Source organism: Lampetra fluviatilis, chromosome 15 (genome assembly GCF_964198595.1).
Source record: "Lampetra fluviatilis chromosome 15, kcLamFluv1.1, whole genome shotgun sequence".
Taxonomy (NCBI): domain Eukaryota; kingdom Metazoa; phylum Chordata; class Hyperoartia; order Petromyzontiformes; family Petromyzontidae; genus Lampetra; species Lampetra fluviatilis.
Window position 1 is genome coordinate 9,906,335 of NC_136289.1, and position 15,651 is coordinate 9,921,985.

Here is a 15,651-nt window from a genome sequence, read left to right on the forward strand (position 1 = left end):
GCTCCATCTCCGCGGCGGTTGTACTTTATGTAAATAATTTGTTGTTGTTGTTGTTTTGTTCTTGTTGATTCGCACATTCCCTCCACCCTGCAATGTCCTGTAACTTTGTCTTTTAGTTTGTTGTCCTATACCCCCCCCCCCCCAAACACACATAGCACGGTTGGCTACGTACGGTGTGAAAGAAGGTCAACACAAACACATAGCACGGTTTGGCAACGTACGGTGCGAAAAAAGTTCAACATACGATGGCCATGCTTCTGATCCACGCGTGCTTGTGGCGGGTGCCGTGCAACTATTGAAAACTCTTCTCTCCGCGTGCACCGGTATTCTGCCTTGAATTCCCGCCACACCCTGCTGTTGATGGCAGCCTCTTCGTCTCATCATTGATCCCGAATCCACATCGACTCCGCTCGGCAGCACACGAAGCCCTGATCGACCCACGCAACGAGACAACACGTTTCGCGTCGACACATGCACATGACTCACCTACCAACTCTCACTCTCTCGCTCGCCCACCCGCTCACGCTCGCTCGCCCACCCGCTCACACTCACTCACTCGTTCATCCATTCACTCACTCGCTCACTCGTTCATCCATTCACTCACTCGCTCACTCGTTCATCCATCCACTCACTCACTCGTGCATCCATTCACTCACTCGCTCACTCGTTCATCCATTCACTCACTCGCTCACTCGTTCATCCATTCACTCACTCGCTCACTCGTTCATCCATTCACTCACTCGCTCACTCGTTCATCCATTCACTCACTCGCTCACTCGTTCATCCATTCACTCCCTCACCCGTTCGCTTACCCACTCACTCACCGGCTCACTCACTCACCCGCCCACTCACCCACCTACTAGCTCACTCGCTCACTCACCCGCGCAATAATTTACTCGCACGCCCTCCCACTCTCTCGACGCCCGCTCGCTCGCCCGCTCGCTCACTCGTTCATCCATGCACTCACTTGCTCACTCATTCATCCATTCACTCACTCGCTCACTCGTTCATCCATTCACTCACTAACTCGTTCATCCGTTCATCCATTTACTCACTCACCCGTGCATCCATTCACTCACTCACCCGTTCGCTTACCCACTCACTCACCGGCTCTCTCACTCACCCGCCCACTCACCCACCTACTAGCTCACTCACCCACTCACTCGCCCACCCGAGCTCCCATCCACCCACTCACTCGCTCACGCACTCGTTCACCAATTCACCCACTCACTCACCCTTTCGCCCACTCACTCACCCGCCCACCCGAGCTCGCATCCACCCACTCACTCATTTACTCACTCACTCACCCTTCATTCGCCCACTCAGGTTAGTGGTATTCAGCCCATCTAACAGCCGAACTCATGACGGAACTGTTGAGTAAAGCTTACAAAGCCAAACTAAGGCGCCTTCATTCGTGATCGCTTGTGCGCTATAAGAATGTCGCGAATACTAAACACACGAATGTATAAATAACCCATCTCTTTAAAGTGGCCTTCCCTCTTACATTTGCCCGGGTTCTGTTTTCGTTTCCTGCTCTTCGTGCTGTGCGCATTAGGATCCGAGGATGGAGTGCGTATTGTAAATTTGAATTATTATTCATTTTCAAGTTACGTCTCTCCAAATGTCAACGTACGTCTGATGTGCAATTTGGTTGTCCGCTCCATCATTCGCGGATTTTGTGCAATAAATGTGACCATTTAATTTGCTCCACAAAAAAAAATGCGAAATAAATCACCGTCGAAAAATGTGCATCCAACAGGTGGCACAATCTCCCAACAAAAGAACTCGCACGTGAATTGCCCGGATGGAGGAGGAGCGGTGGCGCAATGGTTAGCGCACCACACGAAGAACGCAGCTTACGTGAATGCGATTCGAGTGCCACGCCGAAGCGACGAGGTCTGAACCTAAATGATGGCCCTTTCCACACCCCGCCCCCATTTCAACAACCCGCGTTAACCGGCGTGGTGAAGTATGGTCAAACAACCACCACGACCGACACGCCGTGGGGAGGCCCTCATCCAGCAGTGGATTGACAAAGGACTGACATTTATTGTATTACTGTGCCATGTTATATATCCCTATTGTACACTTTTCATGAAGACGACCGCTTGTGTCGCGATCGAAACGTCGTAGTTTTTTGTTATTTGCTTTGAACTTAATCTCCGTGACTTTACCAAAAGACCCAAGAATAATATTGTACAGTTAAAAGTCTTGTACATTTCCATTATTCTCCAACTTGCAAGCATTTATATTATGGCTACTCATCATCAGAAGCAGCAACTATGGTTTATCCACTGTTGGATGAAGGTCTCGCCAAGCCGGTTCCACAATGGAACAATCCATCTGGCTCCTGCCCACGAATAACCCCTTTTTAGCCCTCGCTCAGGAGGGGGGGGGGTCACTCCTTCTGCGTTGCTGGTCCCACTGACTGAAACTCCCTCAACCGCCCTCCCCCTCTCGTTCATCCGTGCTGTAGACTCTCTGGTCGTGTTCAAGTTCAGACTCAACACATTCCTCTTTTTAACACGTAGGCTTTCGCGACCAATGTTATGGACATTCCTCTTCTCTGCCTGATTGACCGCCTCTCTATAGAACATGAGTATGCCTCCCCCCCTCTGTTTTTGTACAGCGCCTTGCGACGAGGTCACACGTTTAGACGTTATAAACATTGTACGTAATTTTGTGAGTACATCATGGGACTTCCTTTGCCAGGATCAAAATATAAGAATAGGTTTTCCCCTTTTATCTGGCAACAAAACAGTTATGTTAAGATGTTAAAACGTCAAACTGAAACCTTTTTGCAAGGAATCATGTCTGCATTAACCACAGATACTTGTGGTGAAAATACAAACAAAGAACGTGCTCTCACAGTATGTGCATTGTCCTTGAAAGCAGACATGCTTCCTTGCAAAAGGTTTCAGTTTGGTGTTTTAACATCTTAACACAACTGTTTTGTTGCCAGAAAAAAGAGGAAAACCTATTGTCATATTTTGGGTACTGGCAAAGGAGGTCCCATGATGTAGATGCTCAACTCGAGCTCTCATTACTCTGATAGTGCAATGTCTTTGTGCTGTACGCCTTTTGGCGTCCTCTGGTCTAGCACCGTTTGAGACGAGGCTCAAAAGAAAGCTGTCTCCGGTGTGGACCAATCAGTTTCAAAGAGAATGCACATACTATCAGAGTATGTTTTTCGTTTGCATTCTGACCACAAGTATTGTGGTTAATGCAGACATGATTCCTTGTACAAGGTTTCAGTTTGGTGTTTTAACATCTAAACACCGTGTTTTGTTGCCAGATAAAAGGGGAAAACCAATTCTCATATTTCGTGAATGGTTTGTGTGGGAGGAAACAGGGCACCGCGGTGGTGAGATATTAACTACCTCGCCTGGAACACAGGAGGTCGTGGGTTCGGTCCCGACCCTGTATATTTGGAGTCTGCAATGTTCTCCCCGTAGTCGCGTTGATTTTTCTTCGGGTCCTGCGTTTTTTTACATCCAAGTGTAGCGACGTGCGTTTAGAGTATTGCGAAACATTTCCACGTGATAAGCCACTTCGCTTGAATATCATTTATGGCCATAAAAAAGAGCTATATAGCTCAGTGGGCCTTACGTGGTAAAATAAAATAAAAATGTGTTTGTTTTTAACTGTAGAGCTCGGGAGGAAAAAAAACCCTGCAGGCATACGAAGGGATAACACTCCGTTACACACGGAGCTTACGAACCAACTTGTTGTGCTGCCATCACCTGGCCACATCGCCACTGCCCAGCGGGTTCGGGAGATTCACAAATCTCGACGTGACCCAACCAACCAACCGAGCCGACGATTGCAGGGCAGGCACATCCACCGTTTGCCCGGCACGACGACGTCAATGGAAGTGATTAGGCGAGAACCGGGTGAACAAGTTTCGGGAAGCCCTTCGTATTGGAATGTGACGACGTGAGGGCAAAGAGCTCCGAGTTGTCTCCACGCTTGGAGAGACGCAGAGAGCGAGAGAGAGAGAGAGGCAGGGCGAGGGAGGAAAGCGGTCGATACAGTTCAAATCAGGTTCCCTTAAGTTTCGATTTAAAGCTTTCGTGACTGCAGGGATTCATCTATCTTGGTTCTTTCGGTAAAGTCACGTAAAAGGGAAATAATAAAATAATAAAAATAAAAAATTATTACATTTCGATTTAAAGCTTTCGTGACTGCAGGGATTCATCTTCTTGGTTCTTTCGGTAAAGTCACGTAGAAGGGAAATAATAAAATAATAAAAATAAAACATAATAAAATATTATTAAATTTCGATTTAAAGCTTTCGTGACTGCAGGGATTCATCTTCTTGGTTCTTTCGGTAAAGTCACGTAGAAGGGAAATAATAAAATAATACAAATACTACATAATAACATTAAAAAAAATATCACGACGTTTCGGCCACAACACAAGCAGCCGTCCTCAGGTGAAGAAACAGAGCTGTCGGAAAGACAGTGCTCCAATGAACACTTTCTTGGCGGTGATCATTGGGACGTTGTCTTTCCGACAGCCCTGTTTCTTCACCTGAGGACGGCTTCTTGTGTTGTGGCCGAAACGTCGTATATATTTTTTTTATTATGTTTTACTTTTATTATTTTATTATTTCCCTTCTACGTGACTTTACCGAAAGAACCAAGAAGACAGGTTCCCTTAGTCCGGGGTTTTCACCAAAACTCCAGTCCTCGCGAACCCATCCACCACCACGTGACGTCTCTCCGCTTGGAGCAACTTACTCGCCGTTCAAACACAAATGAACTCGTTCCGCGCTGAGTGTTAAACACGCAAGCCCTCCCTCCCCAGTGGCACGACAATCAATTATACGCGGTCTGCGTCACGGGCAACACATGTCGACATACGCGCCGTGTGAATTGTATCTGTCAATTATTAGTTACAAAACACTTTTACATTTAGATTTAAAGCTTTCGTGACTGCAGGGATTCATATTCTTGGTTCTTTCGGTAAAGTCACGTAGAAGGTAAATAATAAAATAATACAAATACAACATTACAAATTCTCACGACGTTTCGACTGCAACACAAGCAATCATGATGATGATTGCTTGTGTTGCAGTCGAAACGCACCGAAATAACCAAGAATAAAAAACACTTTTACTCAAATAAAATGCCCCTTTTCGCCATTTTATTGCACAACTGTAAGTCGCTGCACCCAGACCAGACAACTTTCAGGATTTGTTTTTATTCCTCTACGGATCATTGAAAACGCTAAAAACAACAACAACAACAGACGCCTCCAACAGCCAAAACGAAGAAGCAACGAATAACTTACAGTACGTTGAGAAAAAATATATATATGCGCGGTGAGAGAAATTGCCATAGCAGTGCCGCATTATCTGGCCTTGTTTACTGCCACGGCAAAGTGCACGGCACTCTCTCAAGGGTGTGCGTGTGTGCGTGTCGTGCGGGTGTTCGAGAGCAGGGGGAGCGGCAGTGTCGTCTTTCGCTACCGAACCCGGCGACCCGAGTTCGATTCCCGCTCACGGGCACAACACCCAGTGTCGATTATAATTATCTGAACCGGTACTGGGCCTCCCCTAGGTCGACTCGGCCTCAACTGAGAACCTGTTGCGGTGTGTAAACAATCGCCACTTGGGGAGACAAAGGCGGCCGGGCGTGGTTGCTGGCCCACCCACCCCCTCGTGTGCCGTGCCGGCCTTCATAGGTGCTACTCGCAAACAGCACTTGCCCCAACAGTCTGTTACGGGCTACACACGGGGGGGGGTCTTTGTCTTTGTGTGCAGGGTGGCTGTTAGGAGGGGAGGGAGCTTGCAGGGAGGGCAGGGGGGAGGAGGGGGGGAGCTATTAGGGCTGCGTGAACTTGTGTGGGCGTGCAGAGAACACTTGCGGCGGATACGTGCGATGAGATTAGAAGGAAGGCGGCAAGGGTGGAGGAGGTTCTCAACGGATACAACAAACCCGGAACAGCAAAATAAAAATCGCCCGTCGCTCTGTCCATCCGGAGCTCTCTGTCTCTGCTCGTCTCTCTCTCTCTGATTAGCCGTACTCGGAGAAGGAATTCAATTCGACCGTCCAGCGGACAACCGCGGCGAGATAATCATGACCGACGACATCGCGCCCACGGCGTGCCGCGCAGCGACGCGCCCACAAGTGCCGAGTTGAACGTTTCAGTGCCGACACGTGGCCAGGTAAGGGATGAGGAGTGGGGGGGAGGGGGGACCCCACGGTTTGCGGCAGGTGCGGTCGGTGAACGGTCTCGAGAAATCCTTTCACTCGTCTAACAATTATCTGACACCCGTGAGTCCAATTCGCACGTTACTGGCTTGGTCGTAATCATCAGCCACGATTTATCCGCTGCTTGATGGAGTTCTCGATTCACCCTTACCGTGTTGATCGCGTGGGCCGGGGTGGTGGGGGGGGGTGTTGTTTGAATGTTTGTTAGAGTTGGTGAAGGAGGGGGGGGCAAGAGCGGTCCAGATGTATCACTTTTACTGCGGCTATAGTCGCGGCCGCTCCGTCGCCACGTGCGTCTAACGCAGACAGATGATGGTCGTGACCGAGAATGACTCATACAAATCATAATAGCGTTTCTTAGAAGGAGTAGACAGGTGATATCTGCTAAAGAAAAATCGAGTCTATGATACATTTTAAAACAAATCTAAAACCCACAATTAACGAATGTTTGAACTTACAGGGTTGGGTCAGCCTAAAGGTCAATATTCATGTTATGTCTTGCGCTAATCACTAATACTGAGCTGCATACGAGCAACTTCTTTGGTAAACAAAGTGATTCGTTGCCCGTTGAGTTTGACGCTAAAGCCGAAAAAAGGGTGATTATGAAACTACACTATATTTAGCTATATTTCAGAAGCGACCTGACCACAAATGATAGCTCAACGAAGTGGCTTACATGGAAATGTATAGCAGTCAAATACTCTAAATGTGGAGGGAACACAATCGGAGGATCCGGAGAAAAAACAAACGCGACCACGGGAAGAGAGACACGTCGAGTTCAAATATACAGCAGGCATCAGGGTCGGGATCGAACCCACGACCTCCTGGTCCCTGCATACCAGGCGAGGGAGAGATCATTCGCCGCAGCCACTCGGGGCCGCAACATTCGCCACCTTGTTACAAAAGAAAATGTGCTTCTCGAATTGAATCTCGACCTTCCATGGATTCGTCGGTGAATTGTTAACACAATAACTCACAACAATTTTACATCATGGGGGTTGTGTGACCATACTTGACTATGCCGCTCAAGTCGGCGATAGTGATGGGAAAGCCCAGGACCGTTTCAGATCTAGCCTCCCCGCTTGGGGCCTCTGAGTCATCCCCTCCATCTCGTCGAGGGCGAACCGGGCACGGTTCAAGCGGCGGCGCGTTCCAAGTTATTTGTTTAGACAGCAACCTTTGGACTGTGACCCTGAGCTCTTGCACCCCCACCGCTTCACCAACCCGCTCTGACCAGCGTCGTGAAGTACGGAGTCGCTGTTTGCCCTGCTGGGGCTCATCAACGGAGGCAGCCGGGCGTTACTCAAAACAAATATCGCTGCTGGTTCGCCAGATGTTGTCGGCTCGTTCACTTTCTCCCCTTGCACCGCGAGTCGCCGGCGTCGTTCCGTAGCCTTCCAGCTCAGGCGAGGCCTTCACGTGTTGGAGTCCGGGTAAAAGGTAACAGCCCTGCAAGGGTTTGTTCACGACGTTGTCGGCGGAAGGGCCACCACTCGGGAGAGATGTCTATCAGCAGTCCCTCCGGTTGGTATTTGGCCTATTCTGCCACGCTGGCCCAAGACGTACTTGGAAGAGGTGGGAGGAAACCCCACACTTTACCCCACCACACGTGACCTGCCGGTCGATCAACTGTGGCGTACCCCCATGTATCTACGGCTGTGTGGACAGAGGTGGTGGTGTGGGGGATGAGTGTAGGAACAACAGATTTTGTTGTACTGCCCCCTACTGCCCACAAGGCCTACTACGCCTGTGTCTGGCCCATGGTGGTCCCCAAACAAAGCTTTATCCAGGATCAACGCTGCTTAGCATGCGTGATCTGACTGCATCGCGCCCCTGTGCGTGGGGTGACCTGGTCAGAGTGGAACGGAGCCCGCGCTGGTCTTCCTTGGCAATAGGAACTTCATCGTCCATTCAGCATCGGCAGGAGCAAGCGCGTGGGGCAGGCGACACGGCAACACCACACGGAGTTCATTCCCAGCCTTGTCCTGCCAAAGCCCCGGGCCCTCGTCCCACACCTCCTTTATAGCCTCCTCTTTCCTTCTTTCCCACCAATCTTGGGGGGGGGGGTTCCCACTCTCCAATGGCCTAGCTCCATTTGCCGCACCTTTCTTCTCGGTGTCTTAAATTATTTTCCTTGGGCAAGGCCCCCTTTCCACGGCGTGACTCCTCCGTCGAATCTTAGCGTGCACCACCTTCGCAATAGCCCTTTGGCGAAACCCAAACCACATTTTCTGATGGTGGAAACCAACGGCCTAAACCGACCGACGGAGGTCTCCCCATTGAACCTGCTAAGTTCAACGGGGGCTACATGCGGCTCTTTAAGTGACTGCTTCGTGACGTTATTTATTAATGTCCCCACCGTCTCATATTCACTACGCAGTGCATTGCGGCTCTTGAGATATTAGTTTTGTAATTAATTACAATATATATTCTTGTTATATTGTTTTCCACCTCTATGTGGGTTTTACCGGTACATGAAAGGAATTGACACCTGTATTTTGGCCTGGCAGGAAATTAATTTGTACCGAGATTTGGTACCGGGTATTGTGTTTTGTCGAACCTTATCAGAGTAAACTACGCAGATTTGATCATGGACCTAGTGCTAAGAAATGTATCGCAGGTGGAAAAAGGGTGGCGACGCTAGATGGGAGGAAGTGGTTCATAGAAGCTTGCCCCGTCCTTTCAACTGCCGCTCCAGGAGATGGATTCTGAGCCGCGTGACCTCTGGATTGAAGGTCCAGCGTGCTGACCGTTGCGCCGCAGTGGAATTGTGAAGAATGCGTCCGTCCACTTCGTTTGTTTTGGCCACCCTCGCTGAGCTACCTGGTTCCGCAAGACACGGAAACTGGCGGTGGCAGTGGCCGCCTGTCACCGCCCCACTCTTGTGCCATGTGGGGTGTTGATAGCGGAGCCGTGTGGACATACTCTTGAGCCCAAACACCAAACCGGTCCTGGTCTGGCAGTCCCCAAATGTCTGCAGCTGTGGTGGTGTGGTGCCCACAGTCTACGGTTGTAACTTCCTATCCGCCAGAGTGTGCTCCCTGATAATAAACACTTGGCTCATAGACTACGAACCTGTTGTGTGCTTGGGGAGGGGGCACGGGGGAACTCGAAGCACCGACGGCGGGGGGGGGGGTGCTGAGTTGCAATGTTCCGTGGCCAGAACGTTGAAGATGATGCTACTTGAATGTATGGCTATGTTTTGGCTGGGTTTTCAAAAGCAAAATTGAACAACGTTGTGGGACATAGATGTGCAATACAACCCTCCGGCGCTCGCTTCTCCACCACTCCGGCACGGCGTGGGGGAGGCCCTCTTCCAGTGAGGGGATTCACAACAGGGCTTGTAAGTGTGCTTCGATTGGCCGGTGATGGAGACTTGCTATTTATCTAAACGATTTGTTTTTCCAGGTACGGCCCACTGAGCTGATGTAGCTTATTTGTCAAAAGCCACCTGACCACAAATGACAGCTCAACGAAGTGGCTTATCATCATGTGGAGCTGCATAACAGCCAAATTCTCTGAACCCACGTCAATTCTTAAATGGCTAACCATGGAGTGGCAGCCCCAACGATGGAGCACGCCTCCAGAAGGCATCCCACCATGGAAGGAAGGACGAGATAAGCTCGTGAACCGGCGGCTAGATGGATTGCGAGAAAATAAATGGACGATGTGCAATGATTGAGCAATAAATAGTGTTTACATGCGCCCACGCCGGCCGTAGCAAAGCACAGGCAAATAGCAGTTCTTCCCAGCAGCTGCCCGTCCGAGCAGGCAAAGGACTTGATCAACCCTCGGAGCCACACACAAGTCCAAATATGTCTCGTAATCAGGGGAGAACGGCACAGTTTTGCGACGATGATTTGCTTTGATGTAAGGCCCTCCGGGGCGAACCGCAGCGCGCCACGACACATCTGATCTGAGGCATTTGGGAGGAGCACCCCAGCGGCAGCATCTGCCCTTGTGGGCGCAAGGTGGCTCGGCACGTGGCTTGCAATTGACAACTTTGGACGCTGACACCGGCACACAGTGGCCTGCTATTGCGAATTCCGTCAGGAGATCTTTAACGTCCACTTTAAGTCAGTGCATTTATATACGCGCCACTCTTATAACTTAGCTTATCACGAGTGCGCAATTTTCATACTGAACTTGTGAAATGTCTGGAAAGGGTCTCAAACATTGCACAGCAGCGGATAGTTTCAAGCCAATGGACCGCTGAGTAGGTGAGTGGTTGAGTGAGTAGGTGAGTGAGTAGGTAGATGAGTTCCAGGTCGATAGGACCGCTGAGAAGGTGAGTGGGTGGGTGAGTAGGTGAGTGAGTGGGTGGGTGAGTAGGTGAGTGAGTGAGTGGGTGGGTGAGTAGGTGAGTGAGTGGGTGGGTGAGTAGGTGAGTGAGTAGGGAGATGAATTCCAGGTCGATAGGACCGCTGAGAAGGTGAGTGGGTGGGTGAGTAGGTGAGTGAGTGAGTGGGTGGCTGAGTAGGTGAGTGGGTGGGTGAGTAGGTGAGTGAGTGAGTGGGTAGATGAGTTCCAGCCCGATGTGACCGCTCAGTAGGTGAGTGGGTGGGTGAGTAGGTGAGTGAGTGAGTGAGTGGGTGGGTGAGTAGGTGAGTGAGTGAGTGAGTGGGTGGGTGGGTGAGTAGGTGAGTGAGTGGGTGGGTGAGTAGGTGAGTGACTGAGTGGGTGGGTGAGTAGGTGAGTGAGTGAGTGGTTGGGTGAGTAGGTGAGTGAGTGAGTGAGTAGGTAGATGAGTTCCTGGCCGATCGCGAAGCTGTGAGGTTCAGCGAGTGCACAGTCTCGCCTGGGGTTTCCTGCCTTTTCCCCTTTCCGCATATGTGGTCAGCATTTCCATGGCCTGCGGCTTGTCCCGACTCTATGCGGCCCGCTGGTGGTGGGGGCATCCTCGTCACTGTTTCTATGGCCGGAACGGAACTGTGCAATGGTGATATAATCAAAAGGGCCCCCCTCCCCAACCACCTTTTCCTTTGGACAGCCAGAGATGTGGATCACACTTTACGCCAGCTCACCCAATCCGCGAGCTGAGCACTTCATCCAATCCTCTGCTGGGTGAAGTCTTCCCCATGCCGTGTCCAGACTTCACCTGCACCATTAAGCAGCGCCCCCCTCCCACTCCCCCCTCCTTCCTGAACCTCCTTCCGTTCCTCGCTTTAAGCCATCACCTCTTCTCCATTGTCCATTCCTTTCCTCTTCCCTTCTCTCGCCCCTCCGTTCCTTCCCCGTCCACTCCCCTGTAGCCCTTCCGTGACCTCACGCGCCCTCTGTCACGGGGACACTGGTTCTTCAATCCCTCGCAAAGTGCCCTCGCCGTCTAAATTACGAGGCGAAGTAGCTCACAACCAAGGCGCTCTGTGAGTGTGAGATCATATCCCCATGGCGGTTGTTTGGCCATACTTCGCCACGCTGGTGCATGCGGGCTGGGGAGCTGCGGGTGTCGAACACGACTCCGGATGTCGCGGATGGTTAGTCGTGGACGGGTATCTTTTTTTATTCAGAATCCACATAACTTTATTGAAATCATGCCAAATATCAATTTACTTCTGTCAGCAAACAGCAACACAGGCATAAACACACTTTCAACAAGTAACAATAAAAAAAACTGAAGAGCAGGGCGGCGAAGGACAGTGCTTCATGAAGGGAGTGCATCCTTGGGCGAATGAAGTTTAATGTCCATACTTCTGGAATTCCCACTCACGGGAATCAAACGCAGGGTCGTCGGGTTCGTTGCGTGAAACCGCCCCACCAAACCCAAGCAGCCTGCTTGATGGTGTCCTCAAAAGGCGAGGGAACGCGGAGGAGGAGGAGGCGAGAAGAGGGCATCCGAAAGCAAATAAACTAAACAATCCCGCACGCATACTCGGTCACGCTCCCTTAGGTGGGAGGGAAAATGTGTGTGTGTGTTGAACTTCTTTCACGCCGAATGTAGCCAACCGTGATATGTGTGTGTGTTGAACTTCTTTCACGCCGTACGTAGCCAACCGTGCTTTGTGTGTGTGATGAACTTCTTTCACGCCGTACGTAGCCCACCGTGCTGTGTGTGTGTGTTGAACTTCTTTCACGCCGTACGTAGCCCACCGTGCTATGTGTGTGTGTTGAACTTCTTTCACGCCGTACGTAGCCCACCGTGCTGTGTGTGTGTGTTGAACTTCTTTCACGCCGTACGTAGCCCACCGTGCTATGTGTGTGTGTGTTGAACTTCTTTCACGCCGTACGTAGCCCACCGTGCTATGTGCGTGTGTTGAACTTTTTTTCAAGCAGTTCTCAAAAAATGCGTTTACAATTTAGAAATGCTCGCGCACGCGTGCGAATTTGGGGCTGCACGCGAACCGCGACTGTAGACATTCTCTATCCACTGTTGAATGTGGGCACAGTGGTTTTGGGGCGTTGTGGCGTTGTTGATTGTTTTTTGGTTGTGCCCGTGGTTGTCGAACGCAGTCACAGAATGTGTGCGGAGTGTTTCAGGGTTTCGTGTTTTCTTGTTTTTTTTTGCTCCGCTTTAGTTGCGACATTTCCCCCCCACAAATTATTCCGATGCCTCGCACTTTCGCCTTGATAGGGGATGCGTGGAGCGTGCCGAGGGAGAGAGGGGATCGTGTTTTTATGTTTTTTTTAGATTTGTAAATCTGGGGAGGAAGCCAAGACGAGGAGCTTGATGACAAAAGATTGGCGGAGTCGGTCGGGCTGGGCTCTTTTTATTTATTTTGTTGACGCCAGAGAATGGAGGCTCTGTTCGTCCGCTTGCTTAACACGAGTTGTTCGTACGTGTAGGACACGTCACGTGTCGTTCGTACGTGTAGGACACGTCACGTGTCGTTCGTACGTATAGGACACGTCACGCGTCGTTCGTACGTGTAGGACACGTCACGTGTTGTTCGTACGTGTAGGACACGTCACGCGTCGTTCGTACGTGTAGGACACGTCACGTGTTGTTCGTACGTGTAGGACACACCACGTGTTGTTCGTACGTGTAGGACACGTCACGTGTTGTTCGTACGTGTAGGACACGCCACGTGTTGTTCGTACGTGTAGGACACACCACGTGTTGTTCGTACGTGTAGGACGCACCACGTGTTGTTCGTACGTGTAGGACACGTCACGTGTTGTTCGTACGTGTAGGACACACCACGTGTTGTTCGTACGTGTAGGACACGTCACGTGTTGTTCATACGTGTAGGACACACCACGTGTTGTTCGTACGTGTAGGACACGTCACGTGTTGTTCGTACGTGTAGGATGCACCACGTGTTGTTCGTACGTGTAGGACACGTCACGTGTCGTCGTACTTGTAGGACACACACTCGAGCTCGGGACGAACAAGGTCGAAGCCAATAGCTGAGCTCGCATTCCGCACGGCCACCCGAGTCGTCGAGTGAGAATTTGTTGCGAAGGAGCCAAGGCGGAGGAGATGTTAGAGCGCGTGGCCATGGGAGATGGCGACGGGTTTAGATGATGGGCGATGTCGATGATGGTGGTGGCGGATGGATGGGGAGCGGTGGTGCAGCGGTTAGCGCGCTGTGTTGCGAATCCGGCGTCCCGAGCTCGATTCCCGCTCACGGCCAACACCAGTGACGATCATCTGAACCGGTCCTGGGTGTCCCCTTGGTCAACTCCGCCTCAACTGAGCACCTGGTGCGGTCTGTAGTAAACATGGACACTGGGGGAGACAAAGGCGGCCGGGCGTGGTGCTGGTCCATCCACGTTGTGCCTGTGGCCGGCCAACAGCACTTGCCCCAAAAAGTATGTTAAGGCTATACAGGAGGGGGGTCTTTGTCTTTGGTGATGGATGTTGTGGCTTCTTGAACCTATTACGTGCGAATGGATCAACGTCGGTTCTTGCACGCGCGGTTTGAGGCACGTATCGTGAGCTTCAGGAGAGCTCCAGCTACACCGCAGCGCCTCTCAACTGGGGGTACGCGTGGCAATGTCCCGGTGTGGGGGGGGGGGCAACGTGAGGTTGTTTATAAGCGTGTACAATATTGTCGTGCTGGAGAGTCATTGGAGAAATGATCATGTATCAATCTGCCAATGTAAACTAACTATGATAGCATCATTTTAAATCCGCATGGTAACCTAGGACGATATAAAAGACCTTTCTAAACTCATTGATCGTAAAAAGAAGAACCACAATGTTGGTGGTTTCCAAGAGTAACCAGCGAGCACCAACAAATGACGTCGTTCGTGCAGCGTGTCCATTGAATTTGTTTTTTTTATTCGCTTGCTTCGCGGTTCCCAGCTTAGTGAGGTTAGACCTCACGAGACGGACGATTTGGTTGAAAAGATTTGCCGCTCGTTAATCCGTACATTTATTGCTCAGAAACCATGTTGGGTCAGGTCAAGGGGGATTGACTACTCGATGGAAACTAAATTCAACAAGGTAAAAAGTAGCCAAAAAAAGTGTTGAGAATAACCACTGCAGTCTACACGGTGGACATGTCCAGAAGAGGGAATGGAAACCATCGAGAATCATCTCAAGAACGAATATCAATCCGTGATCGTTGCACCACGAGCTCCACCGAAAGCCACCGTAGATAAAGGGGCAGCCCTGCAATTGCGTGCTCGCGCCACCGCGGGCGGAAGGAGAGACCCCCCCCCCCCCCACTGAGCGGCGTTCAGCCCCACTCTCACTCGAACCACGTTGGACAACCACGCAGCATTGCCCCTTTCGCAAAGAGCAAGGGGACATCGCGGCGAAACACTCCCGGTGCTCCATACGACGACGCGAAATTCCCGGCTCGACCCCCTCCTTGAATGCGAAATTGCAGCCGTTGCTCAGCCGTGTACGCGAGGCCGTACGGAATGAAGAAGAAGGGAGAAGGGGGGCCGTGCCGGGGCATGTCAATGCCGCCGTCACCCCCCCCCCACCGCTGCTGCTGCCAGTTTCCCGTCGGCTCCCTCCCGCCAGCCGAGTCTGTCTCAAGAGAAGCGCTGTTCGTCAGTGCCACCGTAAACTACCGTAGACACAACCCCACCACCAGCAAGGCTTCATTTCTCGCTTGCTATGTTTTTGTCTGGAACGGCTCTCGGCTGAAGAGTGGGGACGCTATCAGTGTAAGGCACTGCAAGGTATCTTTATCCGTAGTAATCCTTCCGCTGTACCTGTCCTTCGTGACATCTGCAGGTACACGCGTAAGGCACTCACATAACAGTAGAAGGCACGCCTATCCATGATAATCCTAGGACTGCCCTTCATGACATATGGTGATGGCATAAGGCACTACCACTAGAGTACACGGTATGCTTATCCACAGTAATCCTAGTACTATTCTTCGTGACATCTGCAGGTACACGCGTAAGGCACTCTCACGAAAGTATAAGGCACGCCTACCCATAATAATCCTAGTACTGCCCTTCATGAAAGCTGGTGATCCTAAGCAGGATTAACACGCGTGTTCTGTTCGCACACTTCCTCAATACCGTG

The 15,651-nt window shown here is 50.9% G+C and overlaps 1 protein-coding gene across 2 annotated transcripts in view; it reads left to right on the forward strand.

Annotated features, from left to right (window-relative positions):
- The first annotated feature begins 5,857 nt into the window (after positions 1-5,857).
- LOC144936200 (arf-GAP with Rho-GAP domain, ANK repeat and PH domain-containing protein 1-like) overlaps positions 5,858-15,651 on the forward strand; it is a 74,524-nt gene continuing 64,730 nt past the window's right edge. For both annotated transcript variants that reach the window (XM_078863179.1, XM_078863178.1), the window contains exon 1: positions 5,858-6,172. The gene's annotated coding sequence lies outside the window, so the exon portion shown is untranslated. The remainder of the gene's footprint in view (positions 6,173-15,651) is intronic.